Source organism: Passer domesticus, chromosome 7 (assembly GCF_036417665.1).
Source record: "Passer domesticus isolate bPasDom1 chromosome 7, bPasDom1.hap1, whole genome shotgun sequence".
In the NCBI taxonomy this organism is placed as follows: Eukaryota; Metazoa; Chordata; class Aves; order Passeriformes; family Passeridae; genus Passer; species Passer domesticus.
This window is the reverse complement of record NC_087480.1, coordinates 40,401,363-40,414,249: the sequence shown is the minus strand read 5'-3', so window position 1 is coordinate 40,414,249 and position 12,887 is coordinate 40,401,363. Positions and strand designations below refer to the sequence as shown.

General features: G+C 39.4%; 1 protein-coding gene across 3 annotated transcripts in view; it reads left to right on the top strand.

Annotated features, from left to right (window-relative positions):
* Positions 1-12,887, top strand: part of ZBTB41 (zinc finger and BTB domain containing 41) — a 58,174-nt gene that overhangs the window by 26,924 nt on the left and 18,363 nt on the right. The window lies entirely within an intron of this gene.

The window sequence follows — 12,887 nt, the reverse complement described above, 5'->3', positions numbered from 1 at the left end:
ACGGACCACAGCTTTGTTCTCAGATGGAATCCTGGTCCTGCTCTAGCAGAAGGGAAGGTGAGGGCACACAGCAGCCCCAGGGGCTGTACTCATGCCATGATCCCGTACAAACTCTGACCCTCTGGCACCTCACACACCCAGTCAGTGTGTGCACAGCAATGGGTGCCACAGCACCAGTCTGGCTCTGAGGCCAAGACAGAAACGAGCTGCCTGTTTGGCAGTGAATCTGCTCTTTCCACCACCTTCACCTCTACCAGTCCTCCTGGTCTCTGGCTCTTGGCACTTACCCTCCTTGCTTCAGTGAGAATCCAGGCATTCCCAAGCCTCAAAAATCTGCTTGGTCACTGCTATGTTATGTTACTGTCAAACAGGTAACACTTTCTACATTTGGTACTGTGTTTGTCCTCCCCACTTCAGCAGAATGCTAATCCCCAGTTCAGGAAGCCTTTGATGCTGAGTTTAATTTTACATGTACACTTAACAAAGTACAAGCTGAAAGTCAAGTATACACTGAAGGCCTCAGATGAGTCGGGAGCAGACTGTTGATGCCAACGTGAATTCACTAAAGCTGTTTATAATAGGCAGGTACTTTCACATCACTCATTAAGCTCAGTGAACTGATCAATTTAAAAATTTCTCCTGCAGCAAAGCTCCTCCTTCTTTCCCATCTCATTCATTTCAGTGTACCTGCACTCACCCAGTGCTGACCCTGTGGCACACCTTTCCAGACCCTCTCTCTCTTCTCCTGGCACCAGCAGTCCAAGCAGCTCTATCATCTGCTTCCCAGGAAGCCTCCACCCTCCCACTCCCACCCTCCACTCACCAGCTCTGACCTCTTTGCTGACAACCCAGGCTGGATTGTCCTGGCCAAATGTCATTCTATGAGCATTATGATGAATGGGGGTCCTAGTGGAAAGTACTTAGATAATTATAAAGTTAAATATAATTAAATGGCTAATTTATTAGTAGTTCTCAGCTCTTTCATTTTTGTAATCCACTTTCTTTTATATTTATGTTTGTAGTTGTTTGAATGTTTTCTTCTCCTTGCCATCTGTCTACTTAATTTCTGTTTGAAATTATGCAGTAAGATATGTAATCATTACAACGTGAGCATGAAAATACCACTGTCATCAGGGAATTCTTTTGTCAGGCTAAATTATGCAGTTTAGCTCAGTGCTGATTGCCTGCTTTAAGTGCATTATTATTTAAATTTGTCACCATATAACTTACTTAGAACAGCAATATTTTCTGGATTCATATTCTCATCAATTTGAAAAAGAAATCCTGTGAGTGTTCTAAAAGTTAGACCCCAAATTTAAGCAAATACGAAGTTTTCAATTCTGAGTGATAAATGTTAAGTATTTCAAGAAAACAGTCACATCTATTAAATCTGGATAATTTTCTGAAAAATACACAAGTACCTGTAAAATCTGTACTCTAAGGAAACTTAGGAGTTCTCAGACAAGGGGAATATGCCACCAATCTGAGAACCTAAATGTATTGTGTTAACACACGTGTTGACATTGGAATGAAATACTGTGTAACTCTGTGGTAATTACAAAACATACAGCAAGTATATGTGCACACTTAGGTCTTTGGACAGTTATTAAAATGCAATCACTTTTAGTATAACCAAAAGAGCTGCTTTTTTCAACGTGTCTGAAACTTAGCTCTGCATTTCCCAATGCCTTTTTTCAAATGTTTCTTCTTCTTCATGAGCTATTCATATCCCAGAATTTAATGGGGAATAGACTAAATTAATTTATCACTGCCCTAATTCCTTGAAGTTGCCTACAGGAGGAGGCTTGAATTTCTGCATGCATATCATTTGTACACAGTGAAACATAACATCTGAATGTAATTTCCATGCTTTCTCAGTACAGCTTAGCTTTGATGAGATTCTGCAGTCACAAAAGTCAGAGGCTATGCCATTTGCTCAGGGAAAAGGGGCTTGTGTTGTCATTTGCTTTCACTTAACTGCTGCCTTTACTGTTCTGATTGCTTCCATGCAAAAATGACAGAGTGGTGTGGCATCAGACTACACTAGTCAGTGTCATCTCTTCTAAGATATTTTATGCAACTCTGTCCAACTAATTTCATTATCTAACATCTTTTGCTTGCAGTGTTTTCAATTTTCAGATGACAGCAGTACTAATTAATTGTGTATCTTCTGCTTCTCACTGCTAGGCATGTTTTCTGATTGTTCAATGTTGCTCCAATTTAAAGTGCAATATTTATTGATGCCATCCTGTGCCTTCTTGGTCAAATATATTTACAGGTGATTTTCCTAAGTAATGGGCACTTGTTTTCCAATGTTTTTGTAGTTTTAAAGTAAACTACAAAATTAACAGAAATTAGAATAGTTAAGTAATTCATGCAAAGTATAAAATTATCTTGCAAGTGGAAGATGTGAGTTTACAAAATGTCTGATGCTGACTAACCTGAAGCTTTTATTAAAAATCCCTTTGTTCACTGGCAAGTAAAGCACTGGTAATAGTCAGGAACAGGTGGGTGATTTCATGGAGGAGTGGAAGAGTGACTGAGCTGAACATAACATTTGCCCTGGTGAGGTTTTAGATATGCAGAACTCAGCTTGACAGTGGCCCTTTGCGACCTGCTCAAACTAGACATGCTTCCCACCATATATTCCTGTGATTCTCTGAATATAGACATTTCCTGTAGCATTAGATTTCCTGCACAAGCTCCAGCCTATGTTAGCTCAGTCCTCAGTTCTGCATAGCTAATGCAGAAAGCCCCTATTTTTAAAATAGTCCCCTGATTTTACCTAGAGTCTTTCATTTTCTTACTCATATTCAGTGGTGCTTCTTGTGTACATCTTCTCTTCAGTTCTGGCTGGATTTCATCAGGGATGAAATTGGGATTCTAAATTTCACTGGTGTTCCCAGTTCACCAGTGGGAGAGCTTACTTTATAAAAAACTATGGAGCATTCAGGCATGAAGTCACTCTGGTCTGACATCCTGGTTTGGGCATTAAAATACATTCTGAAGTATTTATTGAAAACTGAGGATGATGGAGTTTCCTAGAACAAAGGACCTGACCAAGTCATCCAGGTCATCTTCCTGTTTATGGTACTTTATGTACCTCTTTGTTAGACAACTGATAGATCATTTTTTTCTTCAGCTTGTTGCACTTTGTCTAATTATGAGAGGACAAACGAAGGCAATGGATAAACCAGTGTGAATAAGGGATGGCTGAAAGGTCTTGTAGATACAGTTGTATTGTGAGAGAAAGTTGTTTACCTCATTAACAAAACCACTGTAGATCTGTTTGCATTTTAATTAGCCTCTTTGCAACAAGAAAACTCTGATTGCATTGATTTCCTGCAGGGCTTGCAAAGATAAGAACCCACAAAAGAACTGGGCAAGAGGGAACTGGAATCTCCTTTGGCCCATGCTTTTCCAGGGACAAATATTTGATTACTGTATGTAACTTCTTAGTCTATAAATGTTACTTATTTTGAGCTTTTTCCTTTTTATTAGGGTGTACAAATATTTGGGGTTTTAAACTCTTGCTGTGCTCCTTTTGTGTCTTTTTCAGCCAGAGTAAAGCACCAGAGCATGACCTGTCAGTTCTGCCTATTTTCAGATTACTAATGTTTTTATGAAACTGAAGGGCTTTATCTGAAAATTATTTTGCAAGACATGTCAAGCATATTGCTTTCTTAAATGTAATACATTTTTTGAAATTATGACTACTTTTTTGATTCCCGTGGTAGCCACTTTCTTACTGAATAATGAGGGATTTCTATGTGCCAACCTAAAATGCAAATTTAACCCACGATTACAGGAGTGTCAAGCTGATTTGCTCAGATAGATCTAATTTTGGATGTGATAGAAATAGTGGTAGCAATAAAAGCTGTTTTGGTTTTCATATGAAGTCTCTCCTGAGTATTTTACCTATAGGCAGGCAAAACAAAGTGGCTGTGCAAGGCAAGACAGGATTCCCCTGCAGTTAATCCCCCTGTGTGATTCACTTATTCTTATCTTTGTGAAATATTTTTGAGAAATAACATGGTTTTATGTTATTGCGTGTGGCTGGGAAGCTGGGATCAGGAAGCAGGGAAGCAAGAGGCATCACCAGGGAAGCAATTTCAATCAGATGAATGCTAGGTCAGGCCTTGTCAATGCAGATGAAAATTGGCAATTAGTATTCTGTACCTTGCTGCTAATGAACCGTCTAATCAGGAAGTTTCTGTCTGTACCAATAAGCTTCCTGTGAGTGCCAAGGTTATAGAGTGCTTGAGAAAATGAGGCAAATTGTGTTTTTACAAAAGCACTGATATATTAAGTTCTAAATGGGTTGTACATTTATTTTTCCCTCTGTGCTTTTCACTTCAGCAGGCTAGATGTGTTAACAGTCTTACAAATCCTCTTCTAATTCCCTTTTTTAAATTTCCTTCAGATTGAGGTAACTCATACTACAAACCAGAAAGACCTAAACATGAAAGTATTGGAATTAAATTAAAAATCCCGTCTGTTACAGGGGATATAGTTGTATAGTTCAGCCACAGTTTCAAAGATATTTGGAAAATATTTACATAGGTTTAGAAACATCTCCTCCCTCCTGGCCTCTCCACTTGACTGTAGTCATCATCCTGCCCTGTCCCTAGGACAACTGCAGTCTTTAACATCAGCAAAATGTTTACAAGCAAAGTGTGTGTTAAAATCAAGCATATTTGGTTACTAATCCTGCCTTCCTGAGTCTCTCTCTCTCCTCCTCTACACTGTTGCCTGCTGGAATTGTTGGGATTTTATTCATTCTCATAATTCATAAACTGTTGTTTAAATTTTGGTCTTTGCAAATAAAGAAAGGTGACAACATACTTGGCTTCACAGACCAAGCACTGGGCTGAGGGACACAAAACTAATTCTTACTCTGGTTTCTTCACTGTACTTGCAGTGATAAATTATTTTGAGGTAGTTAAATATGCAATGCAAAGCACCATTACACTCAAAAAGTAACTTTTGTAACAGGCAAATACAGAAGTTTCTTATTTTTTCATGATCTCTAATATCCCTTGTATTTTTTTTCCTCTTCTGCATTCAGTCATTGTATTGAATGTGACAAGGTTTTGAAAAGCATCTGACGATCTGGCTCTCCTGGATTTGCAGGTTTTCAGTTAAAGGATGTGACTTCCAGAAAGCACAAAGCAAAATTTCCCTGTAGGCATCTCTGAAGTGTCTTGGTGTGGATTGTGGCAAGCACTAAATTCCTCTTGGAAATCTTGGCCTCTGTGTTAAAGTATTAGATAATATTATGGGAACAATAAGCAGCGGTAGGTGCCCCAAAGGGATTTCAAGTTTCTGCTAAGATTGGGTAAGACAGCATTCATCTTAATGCCAATGCCTTTCTCAAAGGCTGCAGTTTTGTACTGAACTAAATCCTGAAAGTTTGTCAGTTTGAATTACATTGTTCACAAGGTAAAATGAAATATCCTGGCTTCCAAACTTGTGCTGATTTTGATTATTTCACACCTGCTTCAACCACTGGTGGTGATGCTGCCCTCACTGATGATGGTGTATGTGATGCCACCACGTTCCAATGCCAGTGAAAGGAAAACACCCTTGGATGGAGGGGGCACAGTTTGACCTCTAAGCATCATGTTGGTTGTGAAAGGGGGAAGGAGGAGACATTACTACTGGAGTTGACTTATATTCTTCCAGTGTCCAGAGAGCCCCTCAAATCACCAGGTGCTTTGTTGCTGAAATGCTTCTTAATTTTTGTGTGTGGGCAAGCTGATATCTTTGCATATGTTGAACTTCATGCAGTGCTTTCCATTTTCTTGTGTTTTTTCTCCTTTTTTTTTTAATGGCATTTTTATAGTACTTCCAATACAGTGAAAGTCTGGGTGAATATGCTTGTTGTGCATGGGCAGGTGCTGAGACCTCTGGTCTTAGCACCCAGATTTGACTTTAGCATCAACATTCACCAAATACAGTTTTGTGGGACTGAGACTTCTAAATCTGAGAGTTTCTGAGTTTCTGGGGTACAAGAATTTCTAAGCCAGCACTTCCAATATAATTATCCTTATCAGGGAAACAATATTTTGCTGTCAAACTTCATCCTCAGTGCTTTGAGCAAGTTGTTTAAAAAAGATGTGTTCACAGTAGCAAACAAGAAATCCCCACAGCAGCATGCCCCATATGTGCTTCAGGAGCTCCCCATGCTGGCAGGGTAAGATTTCATATTAGCTTCAACTGCACTCAGAATTGAGGATGTTGCCACTACTGTGACAGAGTGATGAGAAGCTCCACACACCCACAGCACTTCTGAAAGATTTTAGTCCCCAGCTAAACCTATGGGCATGACTCGCATGCCTGAAGAATGGCAAGTGATGAGCTCTTTCAGAAATGCAGCCCTGCAAGTTGCTAAATGGACTGTGGTCTAAAGACACAACTCATACAGCTCACTCGTCCAAAATAAGATTAATTGGAGGGAATGAAACAGTCTTGGGCAGCATCTCAGTAGTGAAGAATGGAGAAAAATCAACCTTGACTCCTTTGCAGCAGCAAAGTCAGACTTCAGTATTAATTTGGTGAAGTAGATGAATGGAACATGTCCTTCTATAACAGTGTCTTTAAATAAGCTGGGAAACCAATAACCCACAAGAATGATACCAAATTCCATTCTGACATGGCAATCAGAAGTGTTCCAGAAGTGGAATGAACTTTCTGAAGGCTGGGCATGCAGGATGTACTGTATTTGCTCTTCCCTCCATGGGACGCTGTGGAAATAACGAGTCTAACAGACTGCTCAATTTGTGCTCACTCAGTGTGACTGTCTTAACAGTTTGGCATTTCTTTAAAACCACATTCTTCTTTATGCCACAAGCCACAGTGATTCTGAAAATAAGTATTATACTTGTAATTCAAGACAGGAAAGAAAAATTTTCTATCTGGCCAAATTGACACAAATTTGACACATTCTCTAGCAATAATAGGTGAATTTATCCACTTGCATTTATCATGAGCAAAATCAAGTACAATTGTTTTGTACTGTATGCCATATGAGAGCCCTTTGCCCAACACTGAGCAGAAATTCAAAGGTAGATGGTGGTCTCTCTAAACCATCAGGTCTTTGAAATGAAGCTGGCCAGAAATTTTTGAAGCCTTTCAGAAGGAAGAGGGTGAGGTTTTGTACTTTATTTTTCTGTGTGCTCTGTGTGTGCGTGTAATTGTGAGGTTTTTCTAAGTATATTTTATTTTAAAATTGCTGAAAAAGAAGTTTTGGCAATTTTAAAAGGTATTACCTTTTTACTATTTTTTTTTACTTTGAACGAGTAAAATAAGGTGTTTTGAAAAGTTTAAAACATAAATTAAGATTCCTCCAATCAAACCTTTCAACTAATCCAAGCCACTTCTGATATCACATATTTTCAAGGTAATAAACAAATATTAAAGATTTCAATCTGTGGTTTAGTTCTGAAAAAGAAAAATATTTTCAAAGGAGAAGAAAGCAATCTCACTGCCAGATTTACTTTGAAGTCTCTTCTCCATTTCTTGATTCAAATAACATGCACTAGTGGAAGCAGAATTTAAAAACCACTCAGAAGAAGAAAAGCAATATCAGATCTTTAGCATGCAAAGGTACCCAAGTTCCTGTCAGCCCTTTTGCCACAGAACCCAACAGCACTAAAAACATCCATGGCTGTTGTGGCTGAGGCTGGCAAAGGGACGGGTGACATAAAATTCAACCACAGAAAAGAATGAGCAACCATAACTGCTCCAGAAGGAAAGCAAGTAGCCTTTTGAATGGCTACAGTGAAGTCTGTCTAATAAAAGGAAATTAATTTACAAACTGGTCCCTCCCCCTCCACTCTTTTTATTGGAAATGAATGCTTCTTTCCAAATAACATTACTCTTGGGATAGCAAAATAGTACAATCAATCATGTACCAAATTCACTGAAAGGGGTTCAGCTCCAGTGCCACCCCAGGCAGCAAGTGGGTTTGGTTCATTTTTTCATTTGGGAAGGTCACTGTTACAAGGGGATTGTTATGGGATTATTTCATAGGGTTATGCTTACTTTGGAATGACTACAAGTTCTTTTCCTGCTACTGCATTTATTTATAGAGACATTTTACTAGCTCAGTTGTCATTTAATTGTTAGGTTTTTTACATTGGTTAGTATCATTCCTTAAAAATAACTTTCCTGTAGCCATTTCTTGTACAAGCTTGTTGTACAAGCTGGCTGTTTGTGTGCATTGGATTGCTAACAATGCAGAATTCATTCTGTATTTCCTTTTTTTTTGGTTAAAACATTTTTCTCTGTGTTGTGTGCTTGCTTTTTTGACTGGAAACACTTTTGTCTTGCTCCAGGTTTTTAAGAGTGGTCTCAAAGCCTAATTAATGTACTTGTAGTCTGCCTCTTGATATCAGAATCTAATTATACTTTCTTAGGAAAATATTGTAATTACTATTAAAATGTAATTAAGAGAACAGATAATGAATGTCACCTAAAATAAAATAGGGTCCTGAAATTCTCACTTACACTATAGTGCTGCTCCAGAAACAGATATAATACTTTCATTATGTAATGTTTGTTTTTACCAGTGGGCAGTTACACAGGACTTCGTAACTGCTGCCTTTTATCCTGGCTGTGAGTAAATGGGCAATACATCATGGAATATGTAAATTCAGGCAAATAAAGAATGGCAGTTAAAAAGCTCATCTATCCCTAAAACATCCTTGAGTTTCTGCAATTGTATGTCTTTGGGGGAAAATGTGTTGTAGATTATACATACATCTGACTTTATAATTCATAACAAATAGCTTCTACAAATTACATGGCGTGTGATTCAGGATGATGCAGAACAGCATTTTAATCTCTCCTACAACGTGAAGTACCCTGCCTCTCTAGCAGAGAGATGGAGTTTGGTTTCCTGACAACTGTAACCATGTCAAGGTTCATCACAAAGGGAAGGAGGGGAGTTCTGGGAAGCCTTGATAAACACTGAGCTGATAGGCCTGAGTGCTTCTAGCTGTCCTTATAATTACACACCAGATACTTTCTGCAGGCACAAAGCCTTAATAGCTGCTGGTAATTTGTCAGCTTCATGTATTACCCTTCCAAGGAATTACCACCATCAGCTTTCCAATTTTTTATCCCATTCAGAAGCTTCTATGCATTATACTCCATTTCTGAAAAGTCTTCAATAGCAAATGTATTTTTTTTCTTCTTCAATAAAAAGTACTGAGCACATTGTACACCCAGGTTCTTACATGCACGCATAGTTGTATCCCTGTGTACCAAATTCTGCTTTCTACTGGGCAATCTAAGCAGATTTTAACCTTGGTAATTTAAATGAGCTAGTTCAGTACCACTTCTGTGTGTCACTGCAAGCACTGTGTTCCTGAAGACCTTGGAGGGCCACAACTAGGTGCTGACCTCAACTAGAGGGGACTTTGACACCTTAGTGCCTCACTTCTGCTCCAAACAATCCATGCCGTGAACTAGGCAGCCCCTCAGTAAACCAGCCTGATACTATGTCAAACACACTTTTAAGTTCCAAAAACTTTCTGTATCTTTGCAAGAATACTAGATAAAAACCTGAGATCTCAAGTATAAATCAGTACAAAGCTGCCACCTGAGGCTTTCCTAACTTCATGTTAGGACTTGTTAGGCCAGAACTCCTAACTTCATGTTCTTTATAAACTTGGATAGTTAGAAGGATCTATTAATATTATCTATATATGAAAAGATTAGTATTTTTAATGTAAAATGCAGACTTTTCTCAGGGATTAAAAATATATTAATGCTTATGGAAAGGATGGAAAGAAGGGGAGAGACAGACCAGCATAGCTCTTAGGTGTATTCTGTGGCCCAACAAAGAGCACCAGGTCTGAGGGTAATAAAGCCCCAATTACCTAATCTAGGAGAGGATAGCTGGCATCTCCTTTACCCGATGATTTAATTTGGCCTGTCAGCCAGGGATAATTGGTTTCTGGTTGACTGAAAAAAGTGACAGTGACATCAGCTCCCTGCTACCCTCCATGACTGAAATTCTTGTTGTCTCATATGGGGGCCTCAGCACTCAGAGTGCCCCAGCAGCCTCTCTCTTTACAAGCCTCTCACTGGGCAGTGCAATGGAAATGCTGCAATGTAAGACACAGAGAAACTTCTTCATGCTGTTTACTCTATACATTTTCACAATATACTTTTGAAAAACAAGATTATTTCTGTACAGGAAAGTCTGGTTATGCTTGTTTAACCTGATAATTTGATAATGTTGTTGCAGTTACAATGATCTAAGGCAATAAATAAAGCAAGATTTATTGGAGAGGCAATACCTTTTACTAACCAGCTGCTATGGCTGGAAAAATAAAGATGATTTTGGGCACATGAAGTCTTCTCATGGTCATGCTCCCAGAGCTGGGGCATTGTTTTTAGTTCCAGTGGTGACATACACCAGCTGAACTAATAAAAAGATAGTTCACTTTTCCCCAGTACTTGCCTTGTTTAAAGGAAAATACCTCTGATGCTAGTGGCACATCATTGCAAAAGGTATAATTTGCTCTGTTGAAAACATCACCCAAAACAACAGAAAATAAATGTTAAGTCCTTGTTTCTTCTTTACACAGCTTCAGGCAGGGGTACTGCTTCAATTTACAGCAATTTTGTAATACTGCTTAAGACTTACATCAGTAGAGGGCAGACAGATATTTCCTCCAGAGCTATTCTCTCTGGTTCAGCTTTCCTCTCACCCTCCTTTCCCCTGAGCTGCCAGGCACCAGTGGATCGGGTGGAGCAGGCAGGGATGGCAGGAAATCACACGGGCAGTTTCCCTCTAGCCAGGAGTTCTTCAGTTGCCATATTTTTCAAAGTGGGAAGGCAGTGCAGTGCATCTACCTGCAGAACTGGCCTAGTACCGAGGTCAGAATTAACAGACCTAGCATTTCTGCTTTACAGTGACAGCAGGGAGTGTCTTGTTCCTGGTCCCTGCTGATTTCACCTCAGGGCTGCACTGGATTAGCATTCCGTGAGGAAATCTGTTCTGTGGAGTCTGTAGCCCTATAGCCCTGTGCAACTTCCATGCTGTATGAATCCCCTGGAAAAACACGGCAGATCCTTGTTATTCACCTCATGTCTGCTTCCAGAACACTCCAGAGACCAAAACCCAAGCAGAGGTGGTGTCCACCCTTCCCTGCACGAGAATTCCCGGACAGAATGAGTCAGAATGATACAGTCAGGGTGGATCTGACCTCCTTCTCTCCACGTTTCACTTGCTGCACTTTAGAGAGGAGACAAGGGGAGAAGCCTGATCAACATGATTCACATGTCAAGCATCCATAATAGTACAGCTGATTAGTGCCCCAGAGAGTGCTGAATTGAGAGACCCGGGTGGTCTTTTCATGGCCTATGTGAAAGAATTTCTTGGCAATGGTTCCAGCAGTGGACTTTATTCAACACTGTTGGCTAGAAAACTTGTTGGAGTCTCTAGGCAATCTTATAGCCATTTCACTTCACAGCCTAATTTAAAACATTTGTGTGGATGTGGTGATTGGCAATAAAATACAGAAAAGTCTCAGACTAGAGGAAGTATAGGCTTTGTGGGTTCTTCCCTAGGTCCCACCCATCACTGACACATCTGGGATACAAAAAGGAAGAGTGACAGCACGGGTCAGTGCTGTCATGCACCATGAACTCATGGCAGATTAGCAATAAAATTCCTAGAGAGAGACATTTACCTTAGCAAAAATGTTGTGGCCAAAGTAAAGGCAGCTGTTTGAAGGAGGATGTGAATGTATGTGCTACTAGATTTATAACTGGGTGCTTACAGTGATCAGTTCTTAAGGAGTATATTGGCAATAAACTGAAATAACCAGGTATTAAAACTTGCATGCTATTTTTATGTAAGTTTATTTCTGTTTAGTTGGTGGCTAACTGCTTAGCTTAAGAGTTGATTCCCTATCTGCTCATTATTTACACAGTATTTGATTCAAGTATCTGTCATTTCTAGTTCCACTGTATCTCAGAAGGGAAGACTTTGAGCTGCAGAACAAGTACTTCAAGATGAAACCACCTCCTTCAAAACCAAACCTTCTTGCACAAAGCTACTTCTTAATTTCCAACAATTCAAAACTATTGCTGTGATAAATATACTGTTTTCCTGGACAAATCAAAGCAGCTGCATTTGCAAATTTTGTGCAGTAGGTGAGCAAGTGCTTATTCGTTAATTGATGCTGTCTTTAATTAAAGTAAAAGTCAGCTTTTTAACCTATGTGGGATAGTCTATTAACTGGCAGGAAAATGTAGCATGAATAAGCATTGAAACAAAAGGGATTAATATAGTTAAATTTTGTCTGTACTCCTTGTACTTTGTACCAACTGCAGAAGACTTAATGCTGAAAGAACCATAATGACCTGAGATTTCAAGGACATTTTGTTTCCAGAGCATAATTATTGCAGCAATGCCAGGCATGGTAATGGATCACTTAGCACTGTACGATTTTTCTTTGAACTAAATCCTTCATGTATCATAAAATAGCAAGAGAAGAAAAGTGTTACCCAGGCTTGTGCAAAGTCAGAATGCCCGCTGAACTTGTACAGTTTGGCAATAAGCTGTAGATGCTTTGCAGACTGCCAAGAAACCACATTGTACTCAACACAGAGTCAATAATAGCAGCAGCAAATAAAGAAAAAATCAGGTAGTTATCTAGGGAAAAAAACCCAAACCCCAAGCCCCCCAACAACACAGGAGAAACTATCCCTGTCCCAGGGAGCACTTCCCTAGCTTGGTTGTACTTGCTGGCAAAATAGTTCTCATCAAGGCTGCATTTTCCTTATTTATTTCACTCCTGAAGACTGATGAAGCCCTTAGTTTTATACTTTCCAAATGAGGGATTTGCTATGGAAACAGTAAGACC